At 37.6% G+C, this 21,429-nt stretch overlaps 1 long non-coding RNA gene across 1 annotated transcript; it reads right to left on the reverse strand.

Annotated features, from left to right (window-relative positions):
* Positions 1-4,707: 4,707 nt before the first annotated feature.
* On the reverse strand, positions 4,708-19,826 carry LOC148126910 (uncharacterized). Its single transcript, XR_015741420.1, has 3 exons — positions 19,711-19,826; positions 14,005-14,100; positions 4,708-5,256 (listed from the first exon to the last, which is right to left on the reverse strand). It is a non-coding gene; the product is annotated as an uncharacterized LOC148126910 (long non-coding RNA).
* Positions 19,827-21,429: the final 1,603 nt, after the last annotated feature.

Raw genomic sequence — 21,429 nt, forward strand, 5'->3', positions numbered from 1 at the left:
CTGCAACCGTCATAAATACGAATCAATTGCCAAGCATCTGAATTTTGATTGCGTGAGCTTGGGGATGTTGCAAGGGTCATAACTATGAAAAATGGTCATAAGTAACTTTTTTCAGCATATTGTAATTTTTAACAGTCACTAAATGAACTGTTGTAAGTCAAGGACTACCTGTACCATATATCTTTTAAGTAGGAATACGAATCTCTAAAGTAAATACTAAATCTCTTAAGTAGGAATATTTTTCACATTTATCCAATAGAACAGGGGTGTCAAATATATGTTGTCATGTCGTCATGTGACATATCACAACTTCCTCCCCCTTTCATTAAAATGGGGGTGGGAGTGGCCGGTGTGTGATGCATCTGGCCCACGGGCTGTGAGTTTGACACCCCTGCAATAGAAGAAAACCTTTTAAACTGGAGATTACCAGGGAAGCAATGATTCCACTGAGAGCAGAGCTAACAAATAACAGATAATCAGAGTTGGAAGGGACCTTGTAAGTCATCTAGTCCAACTCCCTGCCCAAGCAGGAGACTGTTAGATCTGGGAGGATAGGTTCAATGACGGAGACAAGACTCAGATAGCAACAACAGCTCTTTATTAGTGACTTCAGATCTGAGTGAAATATCCCAGCCCCAGCAGCCCCTTATATAGGGCTGGCTGCGGCTAGGCAGCCAATGACGGTGATTTGAGTTTGCCACGCTTGGCTGGGCCAATCGCGGCAGCCCGTTTACTAGCCAATCGGATCAGTCTGAGTTGACCAATCACGATCTGCTATCAGCGGGCCAATCAGAGTTGCAGGCTTTCGAGCCTGCTAGTCCGGAACAGAGACCCTATACCATTTCTGACAGATGGGAATCCAATCTCTTCTTGAAAGTCTCAAGTGATGGTGCTCCCACAACTTCCAAGGGCAAGCCGTTCCATTGGTTGATTGTTCTCACTATCAGAAAGTTTCTCCTAATTTCCAGGGGTGTCAAATCTCTCCTTGTTCAGTTTCCATCGATTATTCCTTGTCTGACCTTCAGGTGCTTTAGAAAATAGCTTGACCCACTCCTCTCTATGGCAGCCCCTCAAACATTGGAACACAGCTATCATATCTCCACTGGTCCTCCTCTTCATTAGACTAGCCATTCCCAGTTCCTGTAATCGTTCTTTATATGTTTTAGTCTCCAGTCCCCTAATCATCTTAGTTGCTTTTCTCTATACTTTTTCTAGAGTCTCAACATCTTTTTTATAATGTGGTGACCAAAACTGGATGCAGTACTCTAAGTGTGGTCTTACTAAGGCCACACTTAGTAAGTAGAGTGGTATTAGTACCTCACTTGATCTTGATTGTATCCCTCTGCTAATGCAATTTAGGATTGATTAGCTTTTTTGGCTGCTGCTGCACACTGCTGGCTCATATTTAGCTGGTTGTTCACTAAGACTCCAAGATCCCTCTCAGAGTTACTGCTATTAAGCCTGGTTTTACCCAGTCTGTATGTGTATTTTTGGTTTTTCTTGCCTAAATGGGACTTTTCTCTACATTGAATTTCATTTTGTTAAATATGGCCCAGTGTTCCACTCTGTCAAGAACCATCTGGATCTTAAGCCTATCTTCTTGGGTGTTAGCTATTCCTGCCAGCTTAGTATCATCTGCAAATTTGGTAAGTTCCCCCTCTATTCCCTCATCTATGTTGTTAATGAAGATATTGAAGAGTAATGGGCCTAAGATGGAACCTTGTGGCACTCCACTGCTTACTTCCCTCCATGTAGACTTAAACCCATTAAGGACTACATATTGAGTACGGTTTGTCAGCCAGTTGTGAATCTATCTAGTGGTGGTGCTATCTATCCCACTTTTTTCTAGCTTATCAAAAAGTAGGTTGTGGTCTACTTTGTCGAATGCCTTGCTGAAATCTAAGTATATTATGTCCACAGTATTTTGCTGGTCTACTAATTTAGTCACTATGTTGAAGAATGAAATAAGATTGGTTTGACATGATCCATTTTTAACAAACGCTAGTGCTGACTGCTAGTTATTACTTTACTTGTTTCTAGATGTTGGCAAATCTGTTTTTTTATTATTATCTTTTCCAGTATCTTCCCAGGTATTGATTTTAGGTTGATTGGTCTGTTTCCTGGGTCTGCTTTTTTTTTCTCCTTTTTTGAAGATAGGAACCACATCAGCTCTTTTCCAGTCCTCTGGTAGTTCCCTGGTGTTCCAGGATTTTTAAAAGATATGGTATCGTGGTTCGGAGATGACCTCTGCCAGCTCCTTTAAAACTCTGGGATCTAATCCATCAGACCCTGGTGATTTGTATTCATCAAGATCAGACAGGTGTTCTCTTACTATTTTTTTTTTTTTTGCTTATTTTAACTTTCATTTCTGGTCTGTCTACTACAGTTATGTTTTTGGTGGGTTGAGCTATAGTTTGTTTTGGTGCGGAGACCGATGCAAAGAATGAGTTAAGCAGTTCTGCTTTCCCTCTGTTGCCTGTTACTTCCTTGCCGTCTTCTCTCACTGCTGATGACCACTGGAATGGAATGAAGAGCCAGTGAATGACTTCTGAGAATTCCTCTCTGGATAAGAGAGAACTTGGGAGAGCCCACGTACATTCTATGCAATAGCTTCTGGGAAAATACTGCAAGATAGTGGTTTAATGGTCTGGGATCTGAGAGGTCACCATCTCGCTCTAAGCCCCATCTGGGGCTTTTATAGACACAGAATTCACATGCTTCCTTTCTTAATCATTTCTGGAAATTACTTGCTAGCTGGTTTTCGGTTATTAGGAACCTTCCAAATGGCAAACTTCATTGCATTCTGTGAGTCTCTTTCTTAGTGAAAGAGATTTTCTACAAGTTCACGGACTTATGCAAGTTCTTATTTTGGAATAAATAGGAAAAGGGTGATTAGAGAGCTGATTTTGTAAAGCTATAAACAAACTAGGGGATGGATCTGAAATAAGATTTTGGAAAAAATAAAATAATTCTTCCTGTGGGAAAAGTGGTAGTTTATAATTCTATTGGAAAAAATAAAAGATTTTGAAATTGAATTTTCCTGTGAGAAAATGCTGTTGATTAGGAAAAAAAAACCCATTAATATTGGGCTTTGAAGGTTGTACATTAATAGGAACAGTCAGAAATAAAGATTAATTAAAGGAGAAGAGATCTACTAATATAGAATAGGGCACAATATGGTTTTGAATGAATTTAAGGATATATGGAAACAATGCACACAGAAGTTACTCTTAAATTGTCTGCTATCATAAAACTGGATTTAAAAGATGTTATAGAAGGGGTACACATTTTACTGGCTAAGACTGAGGTTGAGGCTGATTTAAATATGAATTTAAAAATGAAAGGTTACAAGAACAATATAGATAAATAAGTTACACTGTATATTTAAATTAAATTGTCTGATTTCTTAATAATGAAATGGAATATATGAATAGAGAGCCAGAAGAGTGACTGGGGTAACTTTATTATCATGGATTTACAAAGGAGATGTGTCAAAGGGTTGAAGGGTATTTTGGAATGAGATGAAGAAAAAAATGAAAAGAAATTAAAAGCTGTTCTTTTCACAACGATTAAATGAATTGCTCTATTATGTACTGAAAATCTTTAGCACAAGTAGAAGCCATTGAAATGAAAACTCTTCCTTCCCAAATTCCCTACTTGATAAACCTGATCTACTTCCCTCTGCCCCTCCCTCCCCTCTCCCAAAATTGGCAGGACAATAAGATTAAAACATGATTGTACTCGTAGAAAGGAATAATTTGTTCTAGAGGCACACTCTGCTTCCATAAAGCTTATTACTGATCAGGAAACCATTTACATTTCGGGTGTGAAGAATATGTTCTCTGTAGTCATTTGAATATTTTCAGATAATACTTGTAAGTGGATGGATTTATTTACTGTAGATATATTCTATTATACTAATCTGGGTGCCAAGGACTTTTCTGTGTTTTAGTGATGAAAAAGACCAAGCTTGGCTGGAGGATTGATTTTTTTCATGTCATCTTTGTTAATTATTTTTTATTTCCAGGATTACTTTTCTTGAATTTCAGATAAGAATTTTGATTATGTCTGTGCATATATTTATACAATTGTCTGGCCTGGGAAGGGTTTTTTTTTTTTTTACATTGTCAAATGCTAGTTCTCAAAGATGTGCAGGTTCATTTAGGACATGAAAATGTATCACGTTTCAAATTTTATTATTGCACATCTGCCATTGTCACTGACACATTTAATGCATCTAAAAAACCACTAAAATTTAGTTAACTCTGTATTAACTAAAATGATAGAATCATAGATTTGGAAGAATTCATAGAATTTTGCTCCGTGGGACTTTCTTCCCACAGACATTCTTGTAATTTAAATCCATTATCCTACCCTCTGAGAGGATTCAGGATAGATTATAGCCTTCTGTAGCATTGTTTCAAGTAGTTGGGGACTAGTATCCTATTCCCTTTGATCTTTGTTCTAAAAACTAAACATTCTCACTGGTCACTGCCATTAAGAGATTTCAGATTTCAGTCTCTTTGAGTATAATTTTCAGGCTTCTGTATTCTTTTAGTTATCCTGCCACACAGCTCACATTCAACAAGTATCATAACTAGAATGTTTCATATTGTTATGAAAACTAAATAAATAAATAGACCTAAAATGTGACACTATAGATGAACTAAAATGATATTGTGATCAAAATAATGGCAACAAAATTAGTAAAGTATAAATAATATGTACGTTATTTGTGTCAACTTATAAAACATTTTCATTACACATTTTATAGTTGCCAACAGAAAGAAACGGGGGGGAGTTTCAAAGAACAGGCAGCAGTGTGGAATCGAAAGTACATTCCATTCATATTTTCTTCAGAGACTGATTAGATGACTGAAGCTTCTGCTGCGAAAAAATCTAATTGGAGAACATGATTGATGACTCTTGGCTATGGATATATATTATATATAATTTAAAAAAACTAAATATATTATATAAAGTCTCACAATCTATAAAAAAATAGCTAATTGAAAAGCAAATTAAGGTTAATCCAGCAAAAATGTTCTTGATTAATTAATATTAATTACTGATAATTATGACATTGTTTTCAAAGTGCTTAAAATTCCATTCCTTTTAATCTTCTTTAGATTCTTCACAGGTATTCATGTTAGACTGACTGGTTCACTGTCTCCTTTTGTTTTTATTTTGTAAATGCAGTCTTCTCAAAGTGGACCAGTTGGGCTATAAATTCTCTTGGAATCTGTTCTTCTGGTTCTGGAGACATAAACCAATTAAAGATAAATATGGATTCTCCTTTACAAATTTCTGTCACACTGAAATTTTAATTCTGCTTTTCACAAACATATAATAACATACTGGTAGGTATTCTCAGAGAAGAACGAACCAACATAAAAGTAATCCCACCTCTTTTTTTTGTTATTTGTCAGCTTTTTGCCATTTTTGCATAGTGATTCTTTTCCCTTACTTTTATCTTAAATATCTGAAACTCCTCCCCACCTTCTTGTTTTTAGAAATATTTCTCAACCTGAAATCTTTCTGTGTTTTAGCATTTATGAGACATTCAGTCATTCAGATCACATTTCTATACTGCCCATGTCACCAGTGATTCTGGGCGGCTTGCAATAAAAAAACATACCATAGTATAAAAATATGTATAAGAACAAAGTTAAAAACAAGATTTAAAGAGCATAAGTAGGGTATAGTATTAAAACTTAAAAAATTTCAAAGATGGAAAGGTGGAATTTCAAAGGTAGGGGAACATCATCACGATACCAATCACCCCTACAATTGCATGTCACTCTTTGATTCCCCCCCACACCCCGTCCCCCTGTGCCAAATGGCAGAGCAAAGTCTTGCACTCTTTCTGAAGGTCAGAAGAATGGAGGGGGGGCACTTCCACTCCAAGGGTAAGACGTTTTATCTAGTATTCTGGGATACTTTTCTGTAATCATCCTAATTTTCTTTCCTCTGCCTTTTGGGAGTTTTCATATCTTCATTCAACTTTCTACACGGCCAAATTGTTATCTTCTGATTTCATTTTTTTCCCACCGGAAAAAATTCTGTTTTAGAAATTCCACTAATACACTTGATAAATTTCAACTCAGGTAACTATGACCTTTTTTTTTTTCAGTGCAGAAACACTAAGTGGCTTTCTCATTTGAGCACAAGAAGAAAAAGGTCTCTCTTAGCAACCATGAATTCTAGCAAAAATGACCAACTGATGAAAGCTTGCTCCAGGCATTCTGAAAAACAGCAAGATTCTACTTGCAGCCAGAGCAAATGAGTGGGAGATAATTAACCCTGTCCCTATATATTATCTTTAATGTACAGAGACAATTACTTGTAATGGGGAGTTTCTGCTAGCCTGATCAACTTTACCATAATTAAATATTGTAAAAGAATAGGCCTTAATATAGGACTATAGGAATTTCCTGTAATTTCAGTGATATTCTCTTTGCGTCTGCAAATGGCTATGTTTGCATGAGACACTAAGCCACAGACTAGACACCATGTTTTATCCCAACATGTCGTCCAAACTCACCCAGTGTGATTAGGTAATAATAGAATAACAAAGTTGGACAGAACCTTGGAGGACTTCTAGTCCAAGTGCCTGCTCAAAAACGAGACACTTATAACATTTTAGATGAATGGTTGTCCAGTCCCTTTTTTAAAAACCTCCAGTGCTGGAGCATCTACAACTTCTGAAGGCAAGTTGTTCCACTGGCTGGTTGTTCTTACTGACAGGAAATTTCTCCATACTTCTAGGTTGCTTCTCTGTTTGCTAAATTTCTATCCATTGCTTCTTGCCTTGCCTTCTGATGCTTTGGAAAATAGGATGACCCACTCTTTTTTATGAAGACCCTCAAATATTGGAACACCGCTACCATGTCACCCATAGTTCTTTTCACTAGACTGTGCATACCCAATTCCTGCAACCATTGTTCATTTGTCTTAGCCTTCAGCCCCCTCTCCCCCAAATCATCTTTGTCGCTCTTCTCAGTACTCTTTCCAGAGTCTCAACTCTCTTTTTTCTACATGATGATGACCAAAATCAAATGCAGTATTCAAAGTGTAATCTTACCAAGGCATTATAAAGTGATAATATCACTTCTTGTGATCTTGATTCTGTTCCTCAGTTAATGCAGCCTGGGATTGCATTGGGTTTTTTTGGCAACATTGCTGGCTCACATTAAGGGATCGTCCATTAAGACTCCAAGATCCCTCTCACAGTTACTGCTGTTGAGCCAAGTTTCACCTAGTCTATACCTGTATGTTTGATTTTTCTCTCCAAAGTGTAAAAGCTTTTTTTTTTCCTATGTTGAATTTCATTTTGTTAGATAGGGTCCAGTGTTCAAGTCAGTTGAGATCTATCTGGTTCAGTACATTGTGAGAATTTATTTAGTGAGTAATTCAGGTTTAGATCAACTCATCCCAACACTGTCTCTATTTTTATACTATTGAATCACCATCTCCACCAGCTGCAAATACATTTGAGATAGAAGAATCTAGAAAGAGAGATACCACAGTTGTGCTTTGTGGATGAACCGGGACTGATTACCCAAAGTTCAGGAGTTAAAGAAAATTAAAATATCAGCAAAATCCAAAGCAATAGGCCAGAAGCTCCACAAAAGTATGGGTGTGTTAAGAAAGATAGATATTTGTTCAGATTATTTTCTAAGCCCTAGTCAAGTTTTCTTTTCCTTTTTTGGTTCAACATGTTGTGATTGTTGTTTGTAACCCATGGTTTATAATTTATTATGCAAACCCAGCCATTTTAAAATTGTTCGTGGCTTAGTACAATGGGCAAGTCAAGTCATGAGATTAACTTAAAGCTTTATAAGTTTTAAATCTTTTGCGAAGAGTATGACGATACCTTCCTAGTAGTGATGTGTTGACAGAGACAAAGATAAGCCTTGAGCACTAGCTTCTTAATATACAGCTTGGACAAGATTACTCAGTGAATTAATATTATCAGATTAGCTTTCCTTTTCAGCATAAAATAATTATCCCCTGGCTATATAACAAGGCAGCTTTAATTGGTGCCTCAGGTCATGTACCACTGATAAGTTGATCTAAACAATGAACAAATTGTCACTAGTTATATCACTTGCTATCAAGGAGAAAATTCCATCCTTCATATGTTTTCAGTGCTGATATACAGTAAACATAGAACTTTTATCTTAATAACTCAATATACCTGGCTAAATTCCACTAATGCCCCGAAATCTCTGCCCCTCTTTTAACTGAAATCAAATGTCAGGAATAATTTTTTGAGTGAAATAAATATACTGTTTTCACTAATCAGAATACAATGCTCTTTTCTAATGTTTTAATTCTTCATTGCACTGCCCTACAAATTATAAGAATGATGTGGAAAAAGATAATATACTGGATATACAATTGAAACCAGTTGTTTTGATCCCTGAAAAAGGATGTAGAAATATCAAACCAGAAGAATGATTTGCATAACTCTTTTAGTGAGTTTACAAAGGAGAACTGTTAAAACTTTGTAGGGTTTGCTAAAAAGAGACAAAGACTGAAAAATCAAATTTGGGAATATTATTTGAAGGGATTAAAAACTGAGATTGTTAAAGTATAGGGAAGGAATGTAGCATTGGATTATTTGATGAAGATTAAAATGAATATATAGTTATTTCTGATAGTCCTTACTAAACTTTTGCTCATTAGGAACAAATTATGCGGTTTTATTTTTCTGTTTACTGTCAAGAGATAAGGTATAGGAAAAAGCAACCATTTTAAAGAGATGGTAATAAACTGTCAAAATGGTTTTAATAGTAAAGATGAGGGGGAAAGTTACTTCTTCACATTTTTTCTTCCATTTTTCTCTTTTTTTCTTTTCTACATTTTCAATTTCATTTTATATTTCTGATTGTATTAATTTCTATTTTTTAAACTGTAATCTTCAATAAAATTATCTTTAAAAAGTGAAAGCAATATCAATATGCATATTGTTGTGGATATTTTTTAATGTCCCATGTAGCTTTTTCTCCGGTAATATCACGCTACTAACTAAAGCATACAAAACATTTGCTAGACCAATACTTGAACACAGCTCATCAGTCTGGAACCCGCATTACATATTTGATATTAATACAGTTGAGAAAATCCAGAAATATTTCACAAGAAGAGTTCTCCACTCCTCTACTCATAGCACAATACCTTATGCCACCAGACTTGAAATTTTAGACCTAGACAACCTAGAACTATACCGCCTTCAGTCTGATCTAAGTATAGTACATAAAATTATCTATTGCAATGTCCTACCTGTCAATGAATACTTCAGCTCCAACCACAACAATAAAAGAGCACACAATAGATACAAACTCAAGGTAAACCACACCAAACTTGATTGCAGGAAATACGATTTCAGCAACAGAGTGGTCAATGTCTGGAATGCTCTACCTGACTCTGTGATTTCTTCCCCAGACTCCAAAAACTTTAACCTTAGACTGTCTACTATTGACCTCACCCCTTTCCTAAGAGGTCTGTAGGAGGTGTGTGCATAAGCGTACCAACATGCCTACTGTCCCTATCCTATTGTTTCTTTTTTTCTTATGTGTATCCATTTCATGTACTCATAACCATGTTTATACTTATACCTGTTATCTAATAATTGCTTGACTAAATAATAAATAAATAAATAAATGTGCCAAATGCATAAGAGTTAGATGTTCTATTTTGCAGTAGATCTTCTCACTTAAGAAGAGTGGCCCTGTTTCACCATTCTTCCAAACTGCTGTGTTCAGGTAGAAAACAACACGCCCAAATTCAAACCCAACTATTGTTTTTGAAAACATTGTTAATTGAGACTGCTGACAACAGCTCCAGTTCTTTCAAAACTGTATGAGATCTATTGCATCAAAAGCTATAACTAATGTACAGAATGCATGCTGGTGTCTGTTCCATTTCCTTTCCCCATCACACACCTGTGCATTAATTAATAAATAAATGCATTCATTCATTCATTCATTCATTCATTCATTCATTCATTCATTCAGTCAATCAATTTCTATAGCTACCCATCTCGACCAATAACTCTGGGTGGCATATAATTCTAATGTGTATAATTAATGTGTACATCTTAAAAGTTTTGCCTTCCTTTCTGACACTCAGAATTCCATAGACATGGAACATACTACGTTTACATTGGGATCTACCAGTTAAGGCAGGGGTCTTCAAACTTGACAGTTTTAAGACTTGTGGACTTCAACTCCCAGAATTCCTCCTCCCATCATGTTAGCTCAGGAATTCTGGGAGTTGAAGTCCACAAGTCTTAAACTTGCCAAGTTTGAAAACCCTTGATTTAAGGAATGCACGTTGCACCTGATGTGATGCTTTTTGAGCTATATATGACTAGTGAGACATTTCACTTGGTTTTCTTTTTACCTCACACTGCTTGGTAGTAGCCACCCCTTTTCCTAGAAGGACAAGGATAAAGTGACCTAATACAGATGTTGATCATGGGTGAAGAGGAAGAGGTAACCAGTGATGGGATTCCACATTTCCCCCTCCCCCACCGGTTCTATGAGAGTGCGCTTCATATGCCTGTCCTACTCCAGATGCCTGCATTTCATGCTATAAAAAGTGCTACAGTGAGTGAGGAATTCCATCATGATCGCTTTCTTTGGGACTTAACTGAAGGGAGGAAAGTCAGAGAGGCTGCAGATCGCTGAAAAGATGACTGGATAAAACAACGAACTGACAGATTCCCTTAGCACCTTAATAAAATATGGTGACAGTTCAAAACTAGAATGGCACTGAAAAAAGTGACTTATGGACCGTTTTTTATAGTTATGACCTTTGTAGCATCCCCATGATCATGGGATCAAAGTTCAGATGATTGGCAACTGGTTCATATTTCTGCTGGTTGAGATATCCCAGGATCATCTGATCCCCTCTGTGACCTTCTAACAAGCAAAGTCAACAGAAAAGCCAGGTTCACTTAACAACTGGGTTGCGAACTAATCAACTGCAGTGATTCACTTAACAACAGTGGCAAGAAAGGTCACCAAATGGAGCTAAAGCTCACCTCACAAATGTCTCGCTTAATGGGCTCCATTGTAAGTCAAAAACTACTTGCATAGGCCAGAATCTGCACCCTGCATCATGAATGTTACATCTAGATTTAATTCAGTTTTAGATCACATTGTGTGCTGAGATGACCTGCATTTTAATATGATTCTGGATCCATTTCTTCAGGGGGAAGATGCCCATGTTCTGGGAATGGCAAGAAGAGGAAGGGATGATAGAAGGGAAAAAAACAGTAATTAAAGGTTGCAAGAGAGGATGAGGTCCCCACTCCTACTCCATGTTGACATTTGAAGGGTGTTTACCTACTGTAGTTAATATAATGGATGGGTGGAAAACAGAACCTGCTAATGACATACCAAAACTGAAATGCTGACAAAAATGTTATAGTTCATGCTTCAAGAAATGACACCAACAATGCATTTCGGCTAAACTTCTTTATTTTTATTCAGAGGATAATTTCAGGCAAATAAGAAAGAGCCTCTATACGTATACAGATAGTCCTCAACTTATGACCACAATTGAGCCCAAAATTTCTGTTGTTAAGTGAGACATTTGTTAAGTGAACCTTAGGCCCATTTTATGATCTTTCTTGTCTCCATGGTTATGTGAATCACTTCAGGTTATTTTATTTTTATTTATTTATTTTATTTTGTCAAGCAATTATAAGATAACAGGTATAAGTATAAACATAGTTATGAATACATGAAATGGATACATATAAGAAAAATAAAAAGAAGCAATAGGACAGAGACGGTAGGCAAGTTGGTGTGCTTATGCACGCCCCCTACAGACCTCTTAGGAAAGGGGTGAGGTCAATAGTAGACAGTCTAAGGTTAAAGTTTTGGGGATTTGGGGAAGAAACCACAGAGTCAGGTAGAGTACTCCAGACATTGACTACTCTGTTGCTAAGTGAATCTGGCTTCCCCATTGACTTTGCTTTTCAGAAGGTTGCAAAAGGTGATCATATGACCTTGGGACACAACAACAATCACAAATATGAACCAATTGCCAAGCATCTGTTTAGTTTACTGTATTGTCATTGCACCTCGTACAACGAAATCAAACATCATCTTCAGTGCAGATCATGACCAGGAAAATAAACACAAACACACATCCTTCACACTCCACATGTTGAACCAAAAACCAGCACCACCACACCAACACTGCACTAGACAGTAGAATTCAATAGAGTTATTGCCCTGGAATAGAAGCAGTTTTTCAGCCTATTTGTCCTTGTTTTTATTATTCTGCACCATCTGCCAGACGGTAATAGTTCAAAAAAAGGGTGCCCAGGATGAGATGGATCTTTGAGAATGTTTTGAACTTTCTTAAGGCAGTGGGAGCTATAAAGCTCTTCCAAAGAGGGGAGGGGGCAGCCAATGATCATCTGGGCAATGAGGTTAATCCTTTGGAGTGCTGCCCTATCTGCCACTGTGCAATTGGCAAACCATTCACAGGTGCAGTAAGTTAAAATACTCTCTATGGTTCAGAGGTAGAAGGTCACCAGCAGTTTTTCATTCAGTTGTTGTTTTCTGAGAAGTCTCAGGTAGTAAAATCTCTGCTGGGCCCTTTTGACCAGTGCTGCAATGTGAGCAGCCCAGGTGAGGTCCTCTTTTATTTTTATTTATTTATTTAATTTTGTCAAGCGATTATAAAATACAGGTATAAGTATAAACACATGAATACATGAAATGGATACATATAAGGAAAAAAAAACAATAGGACAGGGACAGTAAGCACGTTGGTGCGCTTATGCAAGTCTCCTACAGGCCTCTTAGGAAAGGGGTGAGGTCAATAGTAGACAGTCTAAGGTTAAAGTTTTTGGGGTTTTGGGAAGAGACCACAGAGTCAGGTAGAGTATTCCAGACATTGACCACTCTGTTGCTGAAGTCATATTTCCTGCAATCAAGTTTGGTGTGGTTTGTATCTATTGTTTGCTCTTGTGTTGTTATGGTTGAAGCTGAAGTATTCATTTGCAGGTAGGACATTGCAATATATAATTGTATGTACCATACTTAGATCAGACCGAAGGCGGCATAGTTCTAGATTTTCTAGGTCTAGAATTTCAAGTCTGGTGGCATAAGGTATTGTGCTATGAGTAGAGGAGTGGAAAACTCTTCTTGTGAAATATTTCTGGACTTTCTCAACTGTATTAATATCAGATATGTAATGTGGGTTCCAGACTGATGAGCTGTATTCAGGTATTAGTCTAGCAAATGTTTTGTATGCTCTAGCTAGTAGTGTGATATTACCAGAGAAAAAAATAAGCAGGATTAATGCCTTTTTGGCTATGTAGTTACAGGAGGCAGAGAATAGATGGGGGCGAGGCCAGTAAGAGGTGGCATTTGCTGGTTCTCCAAACTACTCAAAATTTCCGCTACTGGTTCTCCAGGACCTGTCAGAACTGGCTGAATACCACCCCTGATACACAGAAGCTTAATCTGAGCCAGAAAGAACTTTGCCTGGCCACGGTCACACTAGGCAACATGAAATGCTCCAACCAAGAATGACACTTGCCATTATGTGTAGGATCAATGTTACTTTCAAAAACAGTCAGCTTTCTAGCTTTGAGATGGTACAGAAAAAGCGGAAAATAAACAATCAGAAAAGTGTTGCATTTTGATAGCTGGCCTGTAGAAAATCTCTATTAATCAGCCCATCCATCTGTTGTTGTGTTTTCAGGGCAATTGGTTCCCTTCCCCACTGCTGCATACAAGGCTGCACATGAATTCTGTCTCATATATTAATCCAATTTTGCAACATAGCCACATTTTTCACACGAAGTTTAGGCCAGCTTGCTTCATCTATGCAAATCACAGAAAATTGCTCAACTGTCAAAATATTGCAAGATCAACTTGATTCTGAGAGGTTTTTAATAAAGTCTGCATTCCGTATGAAAAAAAAAAACCCACAATCCTCTATACCATACTCATACAAAACAACACTCACCAATAGCTAAAAAGGCATCCCGGACATCTCCAGACATCCGTTTGTTGATGGCATGGGCCACATCATGATTTGTCATCTTAACAAACTCCTGGAAGACTACAATGATCAAAGACAGAATGTAAGAAATCTAAATTTCCGATGCAAGACTGACTTAAAAGATTATTCTGAGTTTCGGGGCTGGTAACAATTAGGGGACACCATGGAAAGCTGCAGAACGAACTATTAACATCGACAGGGAAGGGCCTTAGCTGATTAAACGAACTTCCTGCTTTTGAATTTTTATGTCCAAAAATGCTGGCTTTCTCCAACAAAGGAGAATATTTTTCCCCACTTTCTTTAGCAAGTTGATTATACCAGCCCCTTTTCTTCCAGTCCCTTAGGTGATGCCCCAACACTTTCCCAAAACTCAGGGCTACCAGATCCGGGCTGCAAAAATCCAGGTGACCATTAGATGGCAGGAACATAAATTTATTTATTTTATTTATTTATTTTTGTCAATTGCTTACAAGATAATAGGTATAAGTAAAAACATCATTATGAATACATGGATACATATAAGAAAAATAAAAGAAACAATAGGACAGGGATGGTAGGCACATTGGTGCACTTATGCACGCCCCCTACAGACCTCTTAGGAAAGGGGTGACGTCAATAGTAGACAGTCTAAAGTTAAAGTTTTTGGGGTTTGGGGAAGAAACCAGAGTCAGACAGAGTATTCCAGGCATTGACCACTCTGTTGCTGAAGTCATATTTCCTGCAATCAAGCTTGGTGCAGTTAACCTTGAGTTTGTATCTATTGTTTGCTCTTGTGTTGTTAGGGTTGAAGCTGAAGTATTGACAGGTAGGACATTGCAGTGTATGATTTTATATACTATACTTAGATTGGATCGAAGGCGGTGTAGTTCTAGGTTTTCTAGGTCTAGAATTTCAAGTCTGGTGGCATAAGGTATTCTGCAGCGAGTAGAGGAGTGGAGAACTCTTCTTGTGAAATATTTCTGGACTTTCTCAACTGTGTTAATATCAGATACGTAATGTGGGTTTCAGACTGATGAGCTGTATTCGAGTATTGGTGTAGCAAATGTTTTGTATGCTCTAGTTATTAGTGTTATATTACCAGAGAAAAAGCTACGTAAGATTAGGTTCACAATTCTTAACACCTTTTTGGCTATGTAGTTACAGTGGGCTCTAGTACTTAGATCATTAGAGATGAGTACTCCAAGGTCCTTGACAGAGTTTGGATCATCAACAAGGTCTTGACTATTCAGCTTGTATTTTATTTTCTTATTTTTTTAGCCAATATGTAAGACAGAGCATTTATTTGTTGAGATTTGAAGTTGCCATTTGTTTGACCATTCTGATACATAGTCAAGGTCTTTTTGAAGGGCAGCAGTATTGTCTGTGGTGTTGAATAGCTTTACATCATCAGCGAAGAGAATGCAGTTGCTCTTGATATGATCACAGAGGTCATTTATGTAGAGTATGAAGAGAGTTGGTCCTAGAACACTGCCTTGGGGGATACCACTGTTGACAGGTATAGAATTTGATAGGATGCTACCCATTTTAACCATTTATTGCCTGTTTGACAGGAATGCCTCTATCCAGTTATGCAGGTGTCCAGAGATACCATAAGATTTTAGTTTTAGGAGTAGTTTGTCATGTACCACTGAATCAAAGGCTTTACAGAAGTCTATGTAAACTGAGTCTATTGCTTTGTCCTGATTGAGTTGTGTAGTCCATATGTTTTTGCAGTGTAAGAGTTGCAGATTACATGATAGTTTTTTTCTGAAACCAAATTGTTTGTTAGAGAGTAGGTTGTTTGTCTCTAAATGAAGGATAATGGATTGGTTAATAATTGATTCCATGACTTTACAGGTGACGCATTATGCTGTTTACAAATACTGAGCCAAAGAATGTGTTAAAGAGGTTGGCTTTAATGGTGTCTTTGTTGCAGTCTTTACCATTAGGTCCTTTCAGGGGTGGGAACTTGAGCCTTTTAGCTTGTTGTTTACAAGACTGGAGAAAGTGCGGGTGGAATTGGTGCATAGAAGGTTTTCCTCTTGTTTAATGTGATAATTGGTGCATTCAGTCTTTATCTGGTGGCATACATTTTTGTATCGGCTTTTGAAGTTGGCAACGTGACCAGATTTGTTTTTCTGCTAAAAGTGATTTCTTTTTGGATTGAAGCTTCCTTATTGTTATGGGTAATTTGTTTTTTCTGGTTTTGGGAATTGTTATTGGTACATATACTTTGACAACTCTTTTGACTTCAGGTAAAAATAGGTTATAATGGTCTTCTACAGTATTGCATCCATGGAATAGAAGTTGCCAATCAAGAGATGAGAGATCATTGTCTATAAAATCATAGTTGCCTTTTTTGAAGTTATAATTGGGGATCCTGTCGTTATGATGATTTTTGTGTGGACGTATGTTAAGGCAAAATTCAATCATGTTGTGGTCACTGTTGGAAAAGGGCTTTTTAATTTGTAATCCATAAATTGAATTCAAACTATTGCAGAAGATGAGATCAAGGCAGTTGTTAAGTCTAGTATTGTTGGTTATTAGTTGTTCCAGTCCCAGATTTGTTACAGGATTATAGAAGGTTGCATGTATGAGTTTATTTTTACACTCGTTTAGGGTCCAGTTAATATGAGGTAGATTGAAGTCACCAAGAAAGATAAAAGCATGTGGGCAGGACGTTGCCCATGTTAGTAGTGAATTTAACTTGTTTACATGTTCGATGTCTTAATCAGGGGCCCTGTAACATAGTAAGAATCAAAATGTGATATTTAAGGACAGTTCACAGACGATGGTCTCAGGAAGAGCAAGCTCCTGGGTAACTTGAATCTTTTTTGGATGTAGGGACTTTTTATAGAAGATAGTAACACCATCTCCTCTACAGATTTCATGATCTGATTGGTAAACATGATAGTCTCTTACTGTGGTAATGGAGTCAGGGAGAGATGTGTTGAACAATGTTTCACAGACAAATATGATATCAAATTTAGCTGTATTTAGTAAGAGGAGAAATTCAGGTATTTTATTTACAAGGCTTCTTGATTCTGTAGCTTGCATTTAAGGCCAGTTGCAGTTGGAATAGAGGTAGTTAGGGGCATACATGCCTAATTTTGAGTGATAGTGGATTGGATGAGGTAGGGTTGGATGCGGAGTTGCGGGTTGTGACTTTCTTTTGATGCAATCAGCACGGTAGTCAATGTACAGGTCCTTTTCTCAATTGTCTAGACATTGTTTGAGTTCTGTGCGGAATTCACGGAAGTGGATTCTTTGCAGTATGGATAAATCTGGTCTTGAGCAAAGTTTTTTATGGGTGGGATTGGTATTTGCAATGGCGTTTATTGTATGAATGAATATACGTTTGCTGGACTCGTTTTTGCAAACAATTCTACATAATCTTGACATCACCGAGCTGTCATTGTATTTGAACTCAGGGCCATCGCTGATTATTTCAATGATATCTTCAGGAGAGATATTTGTTGTATTTTAGTTGCTTATGATATTGCGAACTTTGGTGATGTTGTCTGATTCGTTGGTGTCTTCAAGACCAAATAATGATATAATAAGTAACAAGTAATTTATGATAACACCCAGAAACTTAAAACTGGTTACTTGCTCCACTCAGTCTCCATTGAAAAGCAAGTGCTGGATGTCTGATTGGATTTCTTGGCTAGGTCTGTTGGGGCTAATTATGTTTGATTTTTGTTTATACATGTGAATAAAAGACTGTTCCTACCCTGTTTGAAAAGGGGTTTGTTTTTACATACAAGTAAGCAGCTTATCATTACTTGTTAAGGCTGGGTCAAAACACAGAGTACCAGATCTCTGGGGCTCCTCAGAGGAAAAGCAGGAGTAATTTACCCAAGTAACTTGCAACCTTCTTTGCCTATTTCCCCATTGACTTTGCTTGGGGCAATTATGTGACACTACAACCATCATAAGTGTGAGTGTCTAAATCACAATCACATCACCTTGGGATGTGCTGTGATGGACAGAACTTTGAAGACTGGTCGTAAGTGCCCCTTGTTCAGCAACATCATGAACTTTGAACGGTTGCTGACTGAGTAGTTATAACCTGAGGAGTACCTATAATCCTTCTGCTTCCTTATAAACCAAGCTATAAGGATTAAAAACCAAGCGCCATGACCTTGAAAGTAAGCGCTATGAGGAATGTTTGAAAAATCGGGATATGAACCAAGGAAGATATAATAGTCTTCAAATATTTGAAGTGCTGTCACATAAAAGAGGAAGTAAATTTGCTCTCTGTTATCACAGACGAAATAGAACAAACATTAAAATTACAAGGAAGAAACTTCAGGCAAGAACTGGAAGAGCTTCCTGGCTCTATGAGCTATCAGCCTGTGGAACAGGCTGTTATATTAGTTCTTCACTGGAGGTTTTCAAGCAGGGTAGTCATCTGTTAATGATGCTATAGCAGATCCCACATTAAGCAGGAATTTGGATTAGAAGACTTTTAAGACCTTCCCACTAGATGATTCTATGAATATTGGATCTGCTATGCTGACAAATACTATTTAGAGGAGAAATGATCCACAGGACAACATAAGCCTAACATAATATATTTGCTTGTGTATTACAATAATTTATTTCATTTATATCCCACCTTTAAAATGAAACAAGAATCAGATTTTATCACTGACTATTCTTCAAAGCCCAGCCAGAACCCAACTAAGGGACATAAGAATGACCTTGGACAGAATTCAACTAGTAATTAATTTATCAAATGGATTTCAAACTAAATAGAATCATGACACTGAAATACTGTTGAAATATATTTTGAAGAAACTTCTCAGCTGATGAAAGCACCATCTAAAGGCTGTTCAGCACAATCATTTTATTGTTGATCTATGATGTGCCATCAAGTTGCCTTGGATTCCTAGAAATCACATAGATAGAATTTCTCCATGTCAATCTACCTCTAACTTGTTCTTTCAGATCAATGCATGCCTCACCCCTGTACTGTAACCGAGTCTATCTACCTTGCTGCTAGCTAGTTGTCTTCTTTTCTCTCCTACTTTTCTCAGCATTAGAGCCTCTTTCAGTGAGCTAGGTCTTCACATAAGGTGTCTAAAGTGGGATAATTTGAACTTGATTATCTGTGCTTCAAGTAGAGAATTCTGGGTTGAATCATTTTATTGTACATCAAAATATTCCAGAAACCTGGAAAATAAATTAAGTAAATAAACATTCCAGATAACATATGATCAAGTATACAGTCAGAAATGATGTACTCTTTTCCCTCCCCTATTTTTCTCTGCTACAAGTTTGTCCTGAGAAACATATACCCTTCCTACAGTATTTCAATCATATTTTCTTGGCCACCTCCTCTGCCACCACCATTCAGACATCAACTTCCAGAAGGCTTAAGTTCAGGGTGTAAATAATCAGAATATGATTGGACTAATTGCCTGCCAGGTCATTCCCATCTAGTGACTTCTGAAAGGCTTTCTTTAACAAGGTAAGTATTCAGGTCATCACTAATAGAGTCCAAAGGGTTTGTGTTGTGTTCTGTTTTACAGTGGACAATGGCTGAGGGAGAAGGAAAAGAAACTATTAATTATTTTTTTGCTGTGCTATAGAAGGAGTAAAGGGCTTTTGCCATTTTGAGGACCCACAGATGCTACTGATGTGCAACAGGAAGCATTTGGTTTCTGGGAACTTGATTTTAATTACCTAGACGATGAGCTCTTGTACAAGATGGATTACACTGCACAAAGAACGGGACCACAGCAAACCTGGTCAAGGGGGATTTAAGGTGGAAGTCAGAAACCCAAGTTGCACAAAAGGAATGCAAAACAAGAGAAACAGCGACTATACTTGGGCCTTAAAAAAATAAGATTAGTAATGAGCAATAAAGAGTTCCACATGAGTTTGGATGCTTATCCTGGAATAAGCACCATACTCACCCCAAAGGAAGCAGGCAGGCAGGCAGGCAGGCAGGCAGGCAAGCAAGCAAGCAAGCAGAAGGATTCTTGGAGGGGTATGCTTTCCTGTTTCCCTATCATAGACATTCTCCAATAGAAGATAATATTTGTCATTTATGGTTGAACTATGGGATCAATAGCAATAGCGCTTAGACTTATATATTGCTCCCTAGAGCTTTACTGGATTCTCTGAGTGATTTACAGAGCCAGCATATTGGCCCCAACAATCTAGGTCCTCATTTTACCAACCTCAGAAGGATGGAAGGTTGAGTCAACCTTGAGCCAGTCAGAATCAAACTCCTCGCTGTGGGCTGAGTTAGCCTGCAATACCGCATTCTAACCATTGTGCCACTATGGCTCCTGGATCATTGGTACTCTCTGAGCTTGGTTGTTTTCTGGCAGACTTTTCATTATAGAAATAGTTAATATCATCAGTGCTAGAAGGAACTGGAGTTTGCTCTCATTTTATCTATTTGCCCTGTCAGTGTTGGTCGGAGTGGTCTTGATGGTTCCTTGATTGGGCTGTTGTTTGCTTCTTGACTGTTAGTCTAATGTTAATCTTGGTCTCTGTTCATCTGGGTGTTCATTGTTAATGAGATTAAGACAACTCAGACAAATTGGCCATCAACAAGCACACAGACATAAACAACATTTACTTCCAATCAAAAGAGACAATCCAAAATTCAAAAAGGAAACAGAAAGACCAAAACAGCTCCTCACTTGCAATTACTCCTCCTATCCAACTGCAGGAATAAGGCGAAAAAACCAAGATCCTACAAAAACAGGGCTTTGTCTATGTTACATCTCACGCACTCATACCAGCCCTACAAGGATAACATAACAAGGACAGGAAGTGGTGGGAAGTTGGCTCCCACCCACTCTACTTCTGGCATCAATCCTGACTCATCACAGTTTGGGGAGGGAAACTAAATAGTGACAGCCATCCAGCCATTTGATTAGAGCAGCTGAGTTATGCCAATCCTGCATTAGCATGGAGTTCTTTTTGCAGCATAAGAGAGCTTTCCACCTGGTTGTGCATGACCCTGGCATTCATTGAACTTCATGCAAATGCTCATGTATTTTTCCTCCTTGTTCCCACACTGCACATTGTTTCATTAGCACCCTGGTTAGCAATTAGCTGTATGGCTACATTATTCATTGAGCTTTTTGTTTTCCATTTGAAAGAACTCTCTGTCTCCAGGACAAAAGGAAAGAGTTTAAGGTCATAACTCATAACCACAGGCTGCCATGTCAGCCTGTTCTATTACTTCATAGGTGTGGTTATGAATACATCAACATGACTTGGCTAATACTTTTCCTGAAAGTCTTGGGTGGTAATGGGAATGCTGGATTTAGTGTTCATTATGTGTGATATATGCTCTGAGAAGCTTTTGCTGTCGGCTCTAAGACCTGCAACAAAAACAACATTTAGATCCACTATGTTTTCTTTTCTTCTTCCCCCATCAGG

This window comes from Pseudonaja textilis, chromosome 2 (genome assembly GCF_049901715.1).
Source record: "Pseudonaja textilis isolate UNSWEBS1 chromosome 2, rPseTex1.2, whole genome shotgun sequence".
NCBI classification, from domain to species: Eukaryota; Metazoa; Chordata; class Lepidosauria; order Squamata; family Elapidae; genus Pseudonaja; species Pseudonaja textilis.